Below are 14,548 nucleotides of genomic sequence, written 5' to 3' on the forward strand. Positions count from 1 at the left end.
GGGAATCCGCTTCATTGATATCTTAATGCAGCAAAAATGTTTGTTTAAAATCCATCAGGGACTAACTGGCCATTCTGTGTTTGCACAGCACCTAGCATAATAGGGTCCGAGTCCTTGAATTTTTCTAGTACACCTAAAATCTCCTCCTCCTGGTATTACAGTGGCTTATTCTGCAAGACTCTTTTGCTTTACAAATTACAGGAGGCCTGGCAAGATTTCTGGTAGCTTCAAGGACATCTTGTTCCTGTGTGGAGGAAGGGGGAGAGTCTTCCTGTCCTATCCTTCCCTCTGAAGAGTTTTTCAGCATTTGGTATCATTAGCATCAAGAGAAGAGCCAGGGTAAGGTCTGTTTGCACATCTCTCGAGGTGGCCATCCTATGCAGTCCCAGCCTTCTGCTTCTGGAAATCTCCTCAATAGCTTGTGTGGGAGTCTGCTATGTTGCTTCCAGGAGGATATACGGATTTCTCTCTTGAAAGAGAGAGTGCCACAAAAACCTGTTGTATTGGGTAACTGGGAACGAGCCTCACCAGATGGGGCTCAGTTGAGTGAGGAATCTTAAATGCATGTCTGGCTCCAAGCATATCCTTAATTACCTTATCCAATTGGGGCCCTGCTCAGTTGTAGGAAAATAAACAGTAAAGTGATGAGCTGGAGAAAAATGTCATGTGACAACAGGTGACATGCTGTACTGAAGTGGTATCTAGGTGATGCAAAGAATTTGCAATCTAGGGCTAAGTATAGACATTCAAAAAGCCTGAGGCTGAATTGATTCAGTCTCTAGGCTAATCTAAGCTGCAAAGCTTGAACCAATAAGCAAATGAACACGCATTCACTTTTGAATCAGGAAATGCAGCCACATGCCTACATTGGCTCAAACCAGAAGCTGGGGGATGCTAGAACATGCCTGCCAGCCACTCCAAGGCTTTTCCTCCTCCCTGCTGGAGCAGAGGGGGTGTGACCAGGTCCCAGCCCCGCTCTTCCGAGGGGGGTGGGGGAGGCGGATAGTAGCACTGAATTCATAAAAGCTTGATCAAGAATAGTTCTCTGAAAACCTATAAACTGAAAATTATAAATACAACCTCGGAGGTGTGTTTGCTTCCTCTTCTTGCCGCCTCTGGAGTTTGTAGTCTACCTTCAAAGCAGCAGGACTCTGCAGGGTTGCTTGTCACTTCCTCTTCTTGCTTCCAGGTGCCTCTGAGATTTGTAGTCCACAGTTGCAGCCAGCATTAAGTAAGCCTGCAGGGCAGGGCAGCTCCGTACTTAGGGGAAAGTGAATTTAACCCCCTTCTTGGCCCCAGCCGGGGTTTCCCTGGTGGGTGCGGGGGGGAGGCAGTGAGCCAGCCCTCACTGCTCCAGCGAGGGAGAAGAGGGGCGGGGCCAGCCCTGCTCTCTGGAGCAGACAGTGTAGCCCTGCCCAGGGCTGCAAAGCATGCTGGGATGCTGGGGGATTCTTGATTTAACTTGAATCAGGATGGGGTCTGGGACTGAAGTTTCATTAACTGGTTTGACCTAAATCTTAGGTCTGATACTACATTCAACCAGGTTCATCGTGAACCAGTTTCAGCCATTTTGAAACTGGTTTATGTGCACTGAACTTCCGTTACAGGTTTAAACCAGTTTCTGATCACTTGAACCATTTTTTTGTGTGACTTCTGCCCCTAGCCTTGGAGACTAGTGATGTGGGGCCCCAGAAAAGGCATGGACAAAACAAACGGGTCAGTGAATTCTTTGCAGCTCCCTTTGGGGATAGGGAGAAAGGGCAGTGGGAGATAAGTAACCATAGAGCAGCATGGCGAAGTGTGATAGCCACACAACGTAATATTATCTTGGAGACATGCTCTGAATTGACAGCCTTGGAGACCAAAATCCCCTCCTAGTCACTCACTAAATTGCAGGAATTGAAGGAATTCTTAACCTTTCTGGTTAATTTGCGTCTGCTCCCAGCCTCTTGCCCCCTCTCGTCTGCTTCTTACTTCCCATGCCATAGTTAGCAGGTCTCTCTTACTCTATTAATAACCTTGTAGTCATCTCCCTTCTTATGTGATCTCATTGCTTGGGGGCTTTGGGTTTTGTTTTGCCTTGTGTTTGTGTTGGAGCTGTGGACGGTCAGTCCCACGGATCCCACGGGGTTCTAATAGTTTGTGGACGACTTGCGTCTGGGCATGTGACCACACACACGTAGACACTGGTCCTCAATGCGTGATTTGTATTCACCCAAGGAAAAGGAGAAGGTTTCATTCTTGGTGTTACAGCAAAATGCCCTTGGGTTTTTGGAGAGAACCCGAAAAAATTAAACTGTGCCCTGAAACAGTGCTGTAATTGCTCCAGCCTCTCAGCCGGTTCCAAAGTGAATCACAGGAAAAAGCTCGTGAGTCATAATCCTTGATAGTACAGAACATATTTGTTTGCTCTTTTATTCTCTGTACTGACTAATGCTTGCTAAGCAGCAAACCCTTTCTAGGCTGTTTCATTAATGAAAAATGTAGCTCTTTCCCCTGTGCCCCCCTTTCCCTCTTGTTACCGGAGCGTGGAGTTATTCATTCTTTTCCACCTACATTCTTCATTCCATTGAACCTAGTCCTAGCTCCACGAATTGTTCTGGTTGGGAGGAATCTCTCCCGAAACAGGTGCCCAAATAGTCTGGCAATGAGACCCATGCTGACAATTTGCCAGGAGCCTAAGGGCCACAAGTCCATGGGGCAGATGTGTTCATAACTAACTCTACACAGGCTTAGTACTTAACTGGTGATTTACTTGCGTCTTTCTTGATGGATGGATTTACGTGGCTTGAAGATAGTTTACACGTAGGGAGGAAAAAATCCTACCTATGCTTGTCTAGCTTTGTCCTCGTCATGGTCAATAAGGGGGAAAATACTAATATGTAACATTTTTATTTTTCTGGGAATCTCAGTGCTTTACAATGGAGAAGAAGCATGAAGTCTTCATTTCAATCCTTGCATCTGAGGGCCAAACACTGATGTAGTGTAGACACACAGACCTCAGCTGAGCTAAATGTGTTTTCTTTTGTTGAGGATTTGTCCCCACGAGCACAGGAGGCGAAGCCCCAGATCTACAAAAATGGTGGCGAAGTTTGGCCTCTTTCCATTTTTCTTGACACATTGGCTGTTCCTGAGCTTCTTTGCATCCTTATTTTGTTTTTATTTCAGTCTTCAGTGTGAGTGCTCCTCTCATCAGTCCCAAAGGCATCTTAGCCCGTGTGCCCAGAATCACTGGTTATTTGCAGGAGTGGGGGGAGTGTGTGTATGTGTGTTGTATGTATAGGTGTGTGCATGTATTGTATATTTGTAGACAAAGCACTAGCTTACGTATCTCTGATTCAGTTGGTCGGTAAGGCAACTGTACTCCCCTTCCTCCTCTTGCAAGAAGGTAAACCCCTGCAATGCATTTGTTTTTGAAATGGGGGACCACTCAGTTCACAAATGTTATGGAGGGGTGCCTTGAGTCTAGCAAGGCTGAGAACCACTGCATATAGCCATCCCAGCGGGCTGAAGTTTCATACTTCACCGACTGCTTTTTGGTTCCCGAAGCTTTCACGTTGGGCACTACCAGTGTTCCTAGAGAGTTAAATTGTGCTGTGGCTTGTGGCAAAGCTGCTCTGTCGGAAATGCCAGTTTCTCCCTTCAGAGCCAGCTTTTGACTGTTTATTGTTGTTTTAGCTGATTAGATTAATTTCCTGAGTGATGTAACCAAGTAGTAATGTAACAGCATTGATATCACTTGGAGGTGCTGTTGTTGGTTTTGTGTTTCTTTTAAATCATCTTCCAAAGTATTCCTGTTGCTTATAGGAGGTTGTATACTCCTGAAAATGTATGCAGTTAACTCTCTCACATGCGCATAAATATGCTTAACAGGAAATTACACGCAGGTTTCAATTAGATGCAAGATTCTAGAAATTCGAAGAAAGATTCAATTCTTGCCTTCAATGGGCAAGAATTTCATCAAAATATGAAGCTGTCCTTGCCTCGAAATAGTCTTAATTCTTTTTATTATTGCAGATGCTTGTGATGGAATGAGAATATTTTCTCCGGGGAGAGGATATGTGCAATGTAAACAAAGGTTTGGGAGCCAGGAGCCCCTGAGTTTGTCTTCTCTCTACCACCCATTTCCTAGGGCAGCGATTCTCAGCCAGGGCTCCACAACCCCTGGAGGTGCTATGAGATCCTGTGTGTGCCGTGCAATACTATCACTGTTAAATATGCAAACAACTACATTGTTCACAGGATGAACCCAGAGACTCAAAATAGGAACCCCCAGTGTCCCAAACTTGCTGACCTGTTGTGGTCTGAGTTCTGTGCAGAATTTCTCTGTTGTTTTTCTGTAGTCAAAAAGTAAGTGGAAGCTAAGAGCTGAAAGTAAGTAAAAGCTGCATTTTCCAAGCAGTGCCCAGAGTTGGAAAAGGTTGAGAAGCACTGTACTAAGGGCTGGCTTGCACCGTTGCACAAACCAGGTCCGTATGGACTAAGCTACATCAGCAAAAGGGGTTATTTTTGATTGTGTTGCTGCATTTGAATTAGTGGTTTATCAGCATAGTTATCTTGGCTGGGGTGTGATGTATTCTTTTTTTAGCTCTGTATAAATATTAATTCAGCTTATGATTTTGAGGATGGAGAGCAAGCCCTTGGAAATGGTAATTTGAGGATGGAGCGCAAGAGTGGAAATGGTACAGATGAGCATGAGATGCATTAATGCTGTTGGGATTTACATTCATTTTGTGCCCCTCTAAGAGATAGTGGGATCGGGAGCAGACCAGTGACCAATTATCTTGGCATAGGTGCTGTCGTAAATGTTAATAGTGTCTTGCCAGTATGGGATGGAGAACACAAAATAACTATCCCAGGTAATCGCAGATGTATGACGCACATGCTAGTGGATTTTTTTGTTTGTTTATTTACTGCTGTTTTTCCTGGGGTAACTCTATCCTGGACCCTGTTTCTATGAGCATAAGAGCGGATGCACAATATCTAGGACTTCTTTGTATCAGCATAAAGGTGGGTTACACCAGGTAAATGTGTTATGAATCCAAGACTGTAGATATTGGAGTGCTTGCCTACATGAGAAAGTGTCACCTTTTTGCATTGGGGCACGAGTGTTTACCCATATAGCCGGCAGGCTGGATCCAGTCTGTGGAGCCAGTTTGCCAGGCCCACTAGACTATATGAGCAGGACATGGGCATGCGGGCTCAGCAGGGCACACAGAGGTAGCAGAGCATGATGGTAGTAGTGGCAGCAGCAGCATGGGAGCATGCAGTGTGGGCTCCCCTGCCGCATTTCTTGTGCTGGGGCTGGAGCTGCCGCCCCAGCATGCAGCGGTGATGGCTCCAACACAGGGGCTGCAGCCACTGCCACGTGCTCTGCGGCTGCACACTGTTGCTTCCTGGTGCCCTTGGCTGCATGTAGCCAGCATGGAGCATTGCGGTTCGGATCCGGCTGGGGGCACAAGGTGAGTTTGACTCTCCTGCACTAATGTACGGCTTTTTTTTTTTTTTAAACGACTTTAGTTAAACCAATGCAGATCCTTGTATAGATGTTCTTACGTTGGTTTAAGAATGACTTGTTTCAGTCACTGAAACCTGCTCCAAGTCTGTCTTAAATCAGTTGCAAGTCATAATCAGTCTCCACAGTCTTTTGCCTCCATTTTTACTAAATTGACTTAAAAGCTGATTTTGGGTAACCTGGAGCAGCCGTGCCATGTAACAGGGTTGAAGAGCTGAACAAAGCAGGTGGGACTGGTGCAGCAGCTCAGGTGGAGATGGCATGTGATTTTGGGATCAGGGATTGGATCTCAATTGTGTCCTTTCTACTGCTGGGGGAAGCCTGAGATCATAATCCTGGGAACCCCATGCACTGGTAGGTTGAAAGCCAGGTGCACTGAGGTCTCGAACCATGAGTCTAGGAATTGGCCATGACTCTGAAAAAAAAATCTTTTTTCCCCCCTTCCTACATTCTGCCTTCCAAAAGCAAGGGGCTTGTTTTACTTGGAGGTTTGTTGTATGTGAGAAAATATGGTAATCTGGACCATAATTTATCAAGTGCCAGCTCTAAAAATGCTGAGACATTTTGTCCCAAACTTCCTGTTGGAAGCCTGTTTCAGAACTGCTTCTGTGATGAGTAGAAAGCAAATTTCTAGCATACATTTTATTCATGTGCTCTGGGCACAGAGACTACATGAGTCAGGAAAGAACCAGGGATCCAGCAGCATCCTTGTGGTATCCGTTTGTTCATGTGTCCTTTGTATTTAAATAGCTCTTTTATTCCCTCCCTGGTGTTTGCTCTCCCTATCCATCAGTGTCTTTGCAAAGAACAGTTATATCTCAATCTTTGACTTGGTTTAGCTGAACCAGGGCTGATCAAGCTGTGGTCCCTGGGCTCCTAGGCTGGACACTGCTGCCTCCTGATTGCTCTCCTGCTGCTGCTGCTGCTGGAGTCTCCAGGCTCCAACCCCCCTCCTTTGGCTTCAGCTTCCTGCCCCACCACTGGGAGTGGGGCAAGCCCACACTTCCCTATCTCTGTCGGTAAATACCTTGGTTGATGCATCCTAGGATTACATTTGCCTCTTTCATAGCAGCATCATGCTCTTGGCTCCCAGTCGTCCTGCAGTCGACTATACCGCACTGCTGTCCGTCCCTTCCTTGTCCTTGAGAAGTGGCCAGCGCGCTTGAGGGGAGGAAAATCAGCATAATGCTGGTTCCCTTCCAGCTGAGCCTGTCTGCTTGGAGGAACATAAGGTTTGATCCTGATCCATTTGAAGTCATTGTCAGAATTTGCAGCCGAACCAGCCTCTGATGAAACCGAACCGAGCTGCAAAGCTGAGCACGCGAACAAAGTCAGCAGGAACATCACATCCATTTAGAAGGACAACCATTTGGTGTTCTTTCAGATCACATGACTGAATGTTTGGCAACCCAGGGATATAGTAATGTAATATAATAATATCATTAACTTCTTTATAGTTGTGACTAAGGAAGATGGAACTAGGAGGATTTAGTTCCTGTAATCCTCTAATCCCAGAGATCTTACTTTGAGATGTCTTCTGCTGCGTGTCAAGGTGCAATTCTCTCTCTTCATTTGCAGCAGGCTTGCAGATGCTTTATTAACATTGGTCAAAGTATTTGCATTAACTTAGTGGGGACAACAGAAGTTTTCTGCTTGTACAGTGCCATTGTTCACCTGGATTCGGAGTTTCCTTCTGCACGCTTACCCCAGCTCGAGCCATCGGTGCACAGCCAGAACGTACACCGGGGTAGGCAGCCCCCGGCACACATGCTAAAGCATGGCATGCAAAGGTATTTTGCTTGGCACTCGGGAGGGGCCAGGGCTGGGCTGCCACAACAAGGCGCATGCCCCTTGCAGTTCTGTCATCTGCCTCTGGCACTGATATCTTCCAAGTCGAGGTTGCAGGTTTAGCGGTCTGCCCAAAAATGTTGCTGACCCTGTGATGTAGACAGCCAGAGCTGCTTTTTGCTTTGGTACAGCTTTACCCTGGCTTGAAACCTTGGTAGACTCTATCTGTATAAGTAGTCTGCATGGAGGGTTTATTCTTACTCAGATTCACTGATTGGCTAGAAGTGCACAAGTCCCCAAGGCCTGAGAAGTGAAACATGAATGCAAAGTAGACAGACGTATCTTTCTTTCCCCCTTTGCCCTGTAGTTTTGAAGGATAAAAGAAGGGGGAAGGACACTGATGTTTAGGGCACTAAGCAGAATTGTGGCTGTTTTAAATATGGGAAGTGAAAAGGTGGGAGGTGATTATGACAGTACAGTATCTTATCACAGATCGCAGCCATTCGTGTGCTAGCAAATGGACTGACGAGACATAGCGTGTTGCAAGGTGTGCGTGTTCTTTTTAAGTAGGTTGCGATACCCGTTTGGCTCGGTGTGGAAGATGAAAGTTCCCATGGAGAGAAGCCCTTGTCAGCAAGAGCGACCTGTGAAATCCCAAGGTGCTGCAGGAACTAATTTAATGAGTCACTGGCGTTCTTCCTTGTAAATGTATGCAGTGCGCGCCAGGGCACATAGAAACGCTGCTGGCGCTGCTGAAGTGTAAAAGGATCCTTGCAGCTCCTTAACCTTGAGCTCTTGCATAACATTCCCTGCTGTTGCACTGCCCCCTTTTTACCACTCTGCGATCTAACCTGGCTTGGTGCCCTTGTCTACAGCCCAAAGTAGTGCTCTGGTGCCTGGGGTTGTGAAAAGATTGCCTAGATGTGGCCCTGGCTCTGCTGGTGAGAAAATAAATAGGTGGTGCCTCTCAGATGTCAGCCACTTGCAGTATAAATCGAGTTACTCTCTTCCCCTGAGCAGCAAAGTAAAGAAACTTGGTGTTTACATCCTCATCCCTGGGAATGCTGATTAGATTACAGGCAAGCACGCCCCTCCCCGAGCTGCTGTTCCAGGCTCTCTACAGACTCCCTGAGACATCTCTGTGTCAGTTTTAATACTCCCTTCTCATATTGGAAGGTGTCTTTGCAACAGTTTCCAATAGAGATTGATGGTATCTCTCTCCCGCTGCCTTCCTTCTTTTCACATTTCAGCTACAATGCTAAAGATGAGCTGGCAGCATCAGCGAAGGCACTGCTGTAGCATGCCTCTGTGCCAGCTGAACCTACGCCCTGGTATTAATCATATGAGAACCTGGGGATTGAAATAGGAAAGACTAGTTAATGCACCATGCTCCTGCATTCATCTTTCTGCTGCTCCCCAAATGGGCTCTGTTCCTGTTGGCCTTTGAGCTTGGTCAATACAAAGGGATCACGTAACTTGTTGGCACCAGTCTGACAAGTGATGTTCCCTGCGATGCTGAGTAATAGTGACTATCGGCATCTGGGGGAAGGTCAGTCCCTGAGAAGCAGCATCAGTGACGCTGACCCCAGCCACCCGCTGACGTGCAGAGGCCATGGAGCTTGGCAAGATGAGCAGGGGGTTGGATTAGGCCTCGTGAGGTCCCTTCCAAACCTAATTTTCTATGATTCTGGGATTCAGAAGGATTGGGAGGAAGTGGGGAAGGGGCGAGAGAAAGGGGGGCATACGTCTAGGGTCAGAAGCATGCTGTCAGTTGCTTGGCAGACAGATTACCTTGTGCTTCAGGGTTTAAGTCAATCTAGGTATTACAGACCAGGATGAAATCGAACGTGGGCACGTGGATTATCTAACGTTGGCTTGCTATTGTATACCTTCTCTGAAAGTCCCAGTACTGTCTGCTGCGAGAGCTTGGATGCTGGGCTAGCTGGGCTGTGGATTTGGGCCCCTTTGCCGAGGCCTGTGCTCCTGCAGTTCAAAGCTGACCCACTATTCCGTTTCTTGGAGACTCGCTTCATACCACGTGCCCTGGAGGGTTTGAGTTTTCCCAGCTTAGTTCAGCTTGCTTCAGAGGCGGGGTTCTGCTGCCTCCTGTGCCTGAAGGCATCCGTGTGAATAGGACTTTGTTAATGTGGCCAAACCAGTTACAGCGGCTTATGGCTTCTGAAAGCCACGGCATTGTGGGATGCTTCAAGGACTGTTTCTGTGGAGGCAGAACTAGGAACATGATGGCAGGAAACGATGATCTCAAGATGATGAAGGCTCATAAGGCTTCTAATTTTGTAATGTCCTACGGGTGGTACTCGATGTGCCCATTACGCTGCCACCTTCTGCTGCACTGCTGCTGCATTGCTGCTGCAGACTAGAAAAGAGTTGTTTTAGCCTCTCTGCCCCGTCAAAAACACTTTGTGGGCACGCTTTCTCAGTGGTGGGAGCCCTGACTGTTTTGTTTCGATCAACGAGAAGAAACACTCCTATGGGAAAGGGAATACATTTAGTAATGGTGTAAGATGGCTTCATACTGATCTGGCCTGCACCCACGGGTGCGGGTTTACCAACAGAACCACGACTTGCTAAAACTGCAGCTTTCACCAGCAGTTACACAAGTACAAAAGCTGCAGGCCAGGCCCAGAGTAATAGCTGGCAAAATAAAGCAGAGAACAATGCAAGTAAACTGCATTTGTAGGCATACAGAGGAATTTGCATGCTCAGATGGTAGGTGCTACAAATCCCCACTTGATGTCTACAACTATGTGTTGATATCTAACGTGAGTGGTCAGCAGGGTGTAGGTAGACAGCTATGTAAAAACGTTGGCTTGAGACTTGAATCTTGTTCTTAGAAGTGCAAACTTGACTCCCATTTGTTTCAGTGAGAATGATATCTAACGGCTTCACTAGGCATTGTATAATCCAAGGTCAGAAGCCCAGTGTGACTGCCCTTGGTATGTGGAAAGGACAGGCTGGTTTTGGCATATCTGGATACTGATACGGTGTATTTTCATTTGCCCAGGTGTTGGGAAAAGCCACATCTGCTGTGGAGTGAGTACCTCTTCTCTTTTAGAAAGAGGCTCACTAGAATAATGATTTTTAGCAATTTTATAACCGATGCGATTTATGGGAATTTCATCGGAACTAGTGGGGAAGATGACGTGTGAGGGGTTTTTTCCTTATCTTCAATTAAGGAGCGGTGGCGGTTGTGGAAGGAAGTGTTGGTTTTTTTAAAAATGTATTTCAATGTTAGTGGAACCTTTTCGAGATTTTAAAAGGCTTGAGATGCAAGGCATCCTAAAAATACAAACTTGAGAGAGTAGCTGTGGGTCTGAAATGCCTCAGCTCTTCCTTGCATCTGTGATGCCCAAGCGTGGGCGTTCAGGTTCTTCTCATTGGCTTCACCCTCAGCACGCTCCACCTGCAAACGGGAAGGGGACTGACGCTTGTGAGGACGCTCCCAGTCTTTCCACAAGATATTTGAGGGAGCGGGAGACAGGGCCCCTGACTTCTAATCCCTCCACCGTCATGGTCTTGCTGTGCAACCTCTTTCCCTTTTCTGCCTCACTTCACCTTATGAAAAAGGATACTTCCAGACTGTGGCACTTGTGAGGCTTAATTGTTTGCAAAACACTTCTTGCTCTTCCAAGGAAAGGTGCTTATAGAAATAACAGGTGTTATGGATGAAGCAAGAGAGATGTTGACATCCAAGTGCCATGTTGTCAATGGGTCGTACATCTGGGTTCATAACGATGCTGTAGACATGAATTTAACAGGGGCTGCATGGATTTTTAGGCTTTAATATATTAGCAAAGAAAATTGTATCAATATTTATGGTTTGCATTAACACCCTGATTAATCAGGCTAAGGGGTTAGCAAATAAGCAGCCAGCGTTGGTGACTCTTTTCCTGCCTGCCAGGGGGTTGGACTAGATGGCCCACTGAGGTCCCTTCCGACTCTGAATCTATAATGTACTGCTGGGTTTGGTGCGTGTTGTTCTGCTCTGGGATGGATAAAATTAATGGAACAACTTGACAAAAAGGGAGAAGAGGAAATTTCCCTTTGGCTCCGAATAAGCTCACATTAGGATGTCAAAGGATGATGTGCTCTGGGAAATCCCATCAGACTTGGAGCTGGCTCTGAGCAGGTTGGGCACTGGGGGAGAATACCCTGGAGTTTTCCACCTGTTGTCATTGCTGGTACAAGACCCCAAGTTGCAGGCCAGGCTCTTTCTACCAGCTCTACACCGTGCAGGCTTAGGTACCTGCTCTTAACGCCTCAGGGGGCTGGTTAATAGTGGGGAAGCCCTGTAGTGGAGGCACTGCCCACAGGTAGCAAAATGTTCTGCAGGCCAGTGCTGTTCTGAATTGCATCCTTGAGAGCACGCTGCCTGCCAGCAATACCCCGTTCCCGGGCCTCTCCGCTCGTTGCAGCTGCCCTGAGGACGGGTGCTCTGTTGCTTCTAGGAACGCGAGAGCTGCCCCGAAGGGGATCTCTCATCTTGACAACCTCCTGCTCTGATCACTCCTGGCTCAGGAGAACATTTGGGCTCCAGTAACCCTTCAGTCTTCATGTGTCACTCATTTTGTCCTCTGCTAGCAAATTTAGGCTTGGAACAGCAAGCCTGGGCACCTTTTGGGCAGGCAGCTGTGACAGGGCTCTGTTTTCTAGTTAATCTTTGTCCAGAGCAGCTTGGGGAATGTAGGGGAAAGGTGAGCGAGCTGGTTGTGGACCAGGTTAGCGAGCACAAGCCGACAGCTCTTGGACGCTATTAAAAGCTTAGAGTATGCAGCTTGGTCAGGCAGCTCCCATGAGTGTCCCCCTGAGGCCAGGGAGGAAGGACTCTGTGTTCTAGCCCTTTAAGAGGCCTGATTTTAGGAATTTGTTTTAGGTCTGTAGTGGGTTTTGAAAGTACTGGTATGACCCTAATTATAGTATTCCTGGAACACCGCACACTTTTATGTATTTACCCTTGCAGCCCCCTTGTTAAGGTGAAGGTTTGCAGCACAGAGGGGCAATGTGATCTGTTCAAAGTGACAGGGGCTACATGTTCGAGCAGGGACTTAAAGCCAGATCCCTTAAGGCCTCCCCTAGCGCTCTAATCATGAGACCATCTTCCTTTATCACCCCAGGAAGCCTAATCTTGACGTCCCTATAAATATCCTCACTTGAGCAAAACTACAGTTGATTGCAGGGATTTGATAAGCAAGGTTTTGGAGAGGGAATAGATAAAGCAGGTTATTGCATTCAAATCTTAAGTATGTGTGTGACTAAATTACCACTGGATGATGATAGGCAACCATATGTACAGCATGTCCTGGTAGTTTAATTGCTGAGATAATTGGTGTTCCTTGTCAAAAGAGTCCCTATGCAGGAATAGGTGAATTAATTGTGCTTTACACCTGTGAATCTCAGTAACTGGTTTATGTGATGGTACTGGCACTGAAAGTTACTGTTGTTAGATGCCAAAACTTCTCCCCTCCTAGAATAGCAGAGGCTTTCCATGTCTTTGGCCGGCTCCTAGGCATGTTAAACCATAGTTGAATTTGGGTTGGGCCAGGATTACTAGACCAGCTCTTGCAACCATGCATCATGGTAGGTTAGAACAGGATCTGGTACTTGGGGGACTTTTTGAACGGCCTTGTCAGATCAGATTCAAGCCTGTTTTAATTCTTTAGCCTGTCTTCTGCCTCCAAAAAAGGCTGGTACCAGATGCTTATTGCATCCCTTCAGTAGGCAGAAATAGGCAGATCTGACCCTTCTCTCTCTTTAGAGTTGGTGTTAGAAGCATAAGATTTAATAACCCTTCCACACTCTGTTACTATAAATTAATGACCCCGCATGATGATCTCTATATGCATATAGTTGTCTGGCTTCTCCTTGTTTTAACTGCATATGGTAGCTAGTTACACAATTAAACTGTGCATTGTGTTGAAAAAGCTTTTCCTTTTACCAGTTTGGGATTTGTCACAGTTGTGGGAGGATCTAGAAAGGTGAAGAACTTTGCTCTGTAGTAGCCAGTAGGAGTGTATTCCTATTCTTAGTGATAGTGGTAGAATATGTGCATGAAAGCAATACCTCCCATTCACCACCTTCCTTCCAGTAGACAATTATGATGCCTAGAGTGAAATCCTGGCCCCATTTGAAGTCAATGGCAGAACTTCCCTTCACTTCAATGAAGTTAGGATTTCACTCATCAGAATGGGCAGCAGGAACTGGGGAGTTAAGGAGGGAGGATCCTATTCTCATGCAGAGACTGGCACTGGCGTGGATCTGAATGGCAATGGCACAGAGCTGAGGGGTCCCTTGGTCTCTGAGCAGCCTGCTTTTCAAAGTGCTCCATGAGCTGTTAGGTGGTGCTTGAGAGCAACTCATATGCTTAAGGGCAGTTGCCAGTCAGCTAAGCTTTTTAAGTGTCTGCAGAGTAGTGGTAAGTAACATTTCCTTTTGATGTTAATGTATTTGCATAGTGGGTAAGAAATACCTGGGCTTTGCCTAGGTGCCTTTTGGCTGAAACAAGCTGTTGCTCCCCTTTCCTCCCAGTGGCTTTGTCCTGGTTTAATCTTTTTATCCCTTTGACTGGGGCCTGGGATGAAGGTAATGGCCCATGCACGCCCGGGGAAGCAGCTGTAGATCTTTTCTACAATGGCAGGTTTTTGTAGGATATATATAATGTTGGTTCATTTACATCCACACCTTTTGCTCCCAGTTGAAGCCCTGTCATGCCACAAGCGAAGTAAAAATAGAAAGGTGAAGAGTAAAGGGCTGTGTTGAGTGCTATCATTTTAGATGGAAGGCCCATATGTGGCAAGGACATTTCTGTCCCCTGCTCTACCAGTATGTGGTGCAGATGGGAGAAGCTGTGATTTAAGATGTTAGCTGCTCCCACTTAGCTAGCATGGAGTGATTAGACAAGGATATTGCCTCAGAGAAGGGCTACTAGGTTTTGGTGTCTCTGGCATGAAGTTAGTAAGCACTAAAGGGTGTTGGAATAGCCTGAGCAGATTTAGGGGTACTGACAGGTGTGTGCTTCTCCGTTTTGAGCACAGGTGGCTCAAAAGAAAACAGAGAGACGGTGTAGCTGGTAGGCAGACAGACTCCAGGACCCCTCAAGACTTTATAAATACATAAGAAAGAATTGAGGTGGTTGCCTTTAGGCTGCCTTGGATTACTGTTTATTAGGTCTCAAAGAAATAGTGTTTTGGCAGGAATTTGAACATAAGTAGGTCTTCTGTTTTTTCC

This window comes from Gavialis gangeticus, unplaced genomic scaffold (genome assembly GCF_001723915.1).
Source record: "Gavialis gangeticus isolate Ggan-Ray unplaced genomic scaffold, GavGan_comp1, whole genome shotgun sequence".
NCBI classification, from domain to species: Eukaryota; Metazoa; Chordata; order Crocodylia; family Gavialidae; genus Gavialis; species Gavialis gangeticus.